Genomic DNA, 4,644 nt, shown 5'->3' on the forward strand with positions numbered 1-4,644 from the left:
TACAATATTAGTTATACAGTTAGTTGGGTTATTTGACAGCTGGCTATGTGCTGTCAATTAGTTAGTACACATTAACACTATAAGATATTGTATTGAACGACCTCTCTCTTAGACAATACAGATTGAACTTTTCTTCCTCTTCATTTATCCGTTTCTCTCATTAGCTAGAATCTAACATGGTATCAGAGCGGGCATCGCAAGAACTGCAATTTCGATCGATTTCCGGCGAGATTCAAGGTTTTTCGGTAAAGTTCAGAGCTAAGGAATTCTACGATTTTGAGTTCAATTTCTAACAGCCATAGCGGATAACGAAGTCAGTTTACTAGATCATAATCATCCACTATTTTTGCAAGCTTCAGATGCTCCAGGACTCGTCTTAATTCCGCTCAAGTTCATAGGTCCAGAAAACTACACACTATGGAGCAGGGCAATAAAATTGGCACTCCGAGGAAAGAGCAAGCTTGGATTTATGGATGGATCCTATGTGAAAGGAATGTACAGAGGCGAATTAGCAGAGGAATGGGATAAATACAACGTAATAGTTCTCTCATGGATTAGTAGTACTGTTTCTAATGAATTAATGCCTAGCATCGTGTATGCATCAAATGCAAAGAAGGTGTGGACTGATTTTCAGGAGAGATTTGATAGATCAAATCTAACGAGAATTTATCATCTTTGGACTGCTATTGCGACTTTGAGATAGGGAACTGACTCGGTTACTAGTTACTATTCTAAGATGAAGTATCTATGAGATGAATTAGATGTAACAGTGCCTCTAGCCTCATGTGATTGTGAAAAATCCAAACCTTCTGTAGAGCTTTTGAAGAACATACGTCTATTACAGTTTCTCATGGGATTGAATGAAAGCTATGGTAATATTTGAAGTAACATTTTGGCTAAAAGACCTGTAATCACTGTGAATGAAGCCTACGCAATAGTCACACAAGAAGAAAGCCAAAGAACCCTAGGGGTCACAGACACACTAAAGGATCCACTCACAATGATAACGGGAAAGAGTCATGAATTCAGACCTAGGAGGCCAGGATTAGTTTGTGATTATTGTAGTTATAAAGGACACCTCAAGTAAAATTGTTACAAGATAGTGAGGTATCCACCAGATTTCAAAAGCAAGAAGAAGGGTCAAACCTCAGGATGCAGGACCTATGTGAACAATGCAACCACCAGCGAGGAAAAGCAGGCACCTATGCTGCCCACACAAGGAGATTTCTTTACTGAGGACCAATACAAACAATTGGTGAATTTGTTGCAGAAAACCACCACAAATGATTGTTCCACAAATACTGTAGGTATTTTCACTTTAATGACAAATGTAGCTGCTAGTGATCATGTTTGGATACTGGACTCAGGTGCAACTTACCATGTGACACATCGCAAGAGTGTATTAGATAATCTTAAAAGGGCAGATCATAGAACAGATGGAGTACAGTTACCAACAGGCAATAAGGCAGACATAACACATACAGGAGATGCAGTAGTCTTAGGGGATAAAACTATTGAAGGAGTCTTATATGTGTCAGACTTTAAATTTAACCTATTATCAGTATCAAAACTCACTAGACAATTGTGTTGCTCAGTTGTCTTTTACCCTGATTTCTGTATATTTCAGGGGCTTTACAATGGCAAGGTGATGGGTATTGGTAGAAAAAATAATGGATTGTAACTGATAAAAGAGAATTTGCCAATAACAGCAGCAAGTTTTCTGAAGGAAAATGGAAAAACAAGATTGTGGCATTTGAGACTAGGACACGCATCAACAAAGCCTATGCAGCATATTTCAGAGTTGAAGAATAAGATACATACTAGAGTGCAGGACAATTGTGAAGTGTGCCCTTTAGCAAGGCAATGTCGATTACAATTTTCTGTTAGTAGCACCAGGTCAAGTAGTTGTTTCCAGCTTGTACACATGGATGTTTGGGGACCTCATAAGGTACCTACATATGACAAGAAGCTTTACTTTGTTACAATAGTAGATGTCTATAGCAGATTTACTTAGGTATGCTTAAGACAATCTAAATATGAAGTAGTTGTTGTAATAAAGAACTTCCTTGCAATGATAAAGACTCAGTTTGAAACTACTGTGAAGGTTGTTAGATCAGATAATGGTACTAAGCTCTTTTCTCAATGAAATACCTTGTTTGCTTCTCTTGGGATTATACGCCAAAGTAGTGGTTCATACACCCCACAATAAAATGGGATGGTTGAACAAAAGCATAGGCATATATTGGAGGTTGCAAGAGCCTTAAAGTTTCAAAGATCAATTCCTAGGAGGTTCTGGGGTGATTGTATAAGAACTGCAGTGTATTTGATAAACAAGTTGTCCACCAGTGTATTGCAAGGTAAATCACCTTATGAGTTGTTGTATGGAAAGCCAGTTAAAGTAGATCACTTAAGGGTATTTGGTTGCTTATGCTATGCAAGTAACCTACCTAAAGGTGATAAATTCACTGTCAAGGCTAGAAAGGTTGTTCTTATTGGATACTCAGAAACTCAAAAGGGTTATAGGTTGTATGATCTAGAGAAAGGGAGTATATTTATTAGCAAAGATGTGTTGTTCAAAGAGGAGATTTTTCCTTTTGACAGTACTACAGATTCAGATGGTTCAGAGGATCTCTTCACTTCTCAACATTCATTTGCAGTAGGAGATGTGCAGCAACCACATGCAACTGTAATTCCAACTATACCCCAGGACATGCAGTTGCCATTTGATGACAATACTGCTACAGAAATGAAAAATACAAGTGATGCAACAGTCATAGACCATGTAGTATACGGTGGAGAACATGAGAATGCAACCCCAATAAATGAAAATTTTATTTCTGAACAAGAAGCTGAGACACCAAAAATTCAGGAACCTCTCTTAGAAACAACAGAAGAAGTAGGTGCAATGGAGATGCATCCGCAACCAGCATCTACAGAAGTAGAGACTAGGAAGTCTAGTCGACAAGGAAAGCCTTCCATTTGGCTTAAGGACTACGTCACCACTATTAAGACACACACTAACAATCCCTACTCAATTTCTAATGACATATCCTATGATAACCTATCTCCTACATATCAATCATATCTCAGTATTTTTTCAGTCTTAACTGAGCCACAATCTTTTAAGGAAGATGCACATAAACCAAGGTGGATACAAGCTATGGACCAAAAGTTTAAAGCAGTTGAAGAAAATCACACCTGGGAAGTGGTAGACTTGCCAGAAGGAAAGAAGCCAATTGGTTCTAAGTGGGTAATTAAGATCAAATATAAGTCAAATGGAGAGGTTGAGAGATTTAAGGCACGACTCGTCGCTGTGAGCACCTAATATTTTACTATATTTGGATTTGTATCACCTTCTACTATGTAAATATTTTCAGAATTTAATATATATTTTTTACCTTTGTTACACTTATATATATAGAAAAATTATTAATAATTTAAAAGGTCAATTATTACTATTAGTATTATTTTTATTTTTATTTTTATCCTTATTTTTAAATAAAATGAATTAAAAACCGAAAATAAATAAAACTTAATTATTAATATTTATTTATTTTTTAAAATAAATTTCGGATGGGAATTAAAAAATAGGAAAAGTAGAAATATAATATTAAAAAGTAAAAGTAAAAGTAGGTAGAAATTGTTTAATAAAAAAAGTAAAAGAAAGTGGAAAATTTAAAAAATAAAAGTAAAAGAATGTGGAAATTTAAAAAATGAAAAGTAAAATATAGTTGAAATTAAAAAAATAAAAGTATGAGTATCTGATTTTGTTTTTAAAAAAAAAAGTAAAAGTAAGTGGGAAATAAAAAAAGAAAAGTAAAATAAGTGGGAAATAAAAAAAGAAAAGTAAAAAAAGTGGGATTTTAAATATATTAAAAGTAAAAAAAGTGAGAAATTAAAAAATAAAAGTAAAGGAAAGGAAAGTGGGGAATTATTTTTTTTTTTTTAAAATAAGAAAAATGGGAAGTGAAAATTCTTTTTAATTAAAAATAAGAAAATAAATAAAAAATAAAAAATAAAAAACTGAAAATTCCGAAAAATATTTCTATAAATAGAATAGAAATGTGATGAAAAAAAGAGAGGGGGAGAGAAAGGAAAAAAGAGAGGGGAGTGAATTGAGAGAAATGTTTTTGCTTATTCTACGCTAAGGAAATTTCTATTCGTGTCATTCTTTCTTCGGTTTTCTTTAGAAAAATCTAGCAATCCATCACCAAACTCTAACCCCGAAACCAACTGGAAACCAAGCTAAAAAGAACGACAAAAATGAGCCGAAAACCCAACAAAACAGTCCCCTTTTGTACAGAAAACAACATCTCCAAAGTTGAGTCGTCGAGTTCGAGCTCCGTTTATCGATTTTGGTCGAGGCTCCATTTGCATCCTTGTCTATTATCCGAGCTTCAAAACAGTCTTGTGAAGGTCCATTTCTCCCATCATTGTTTTGTTAAGATATTGTGCTTGAATATATAATTTGATCTTATTTAGCTTTATCAAGATTGAATTTTTTTTTCTGTATTAATTGTTGGGTCTCATTAGCTTTGTTAAATGCTGTTACTTTCTTGTTTGATTAACATGAAGATTTATGAAAAATATAATTTTTGGGTACATAGTGAATGTTTGAACTTTGGGGATAAAATCCATATCTGC

The sequence above is a fragment of the Nicotiana tomentosiformis genome, chromosome 7 (assembly GCF_000390325.3).
Source record: "Nicotiana tomentosiformis chromosome 7, ASM39032v3, whole genome shotgun sequence".
In the NCBI taxonomy this organism is placed as follows: domain Eukaryota; kingdom Viridiplantae; phylum Streptophyta; class Magnoliopsida; order Solanales; family Solanaceae; genus Nicotiana; species Nicotiana tomentosiformis.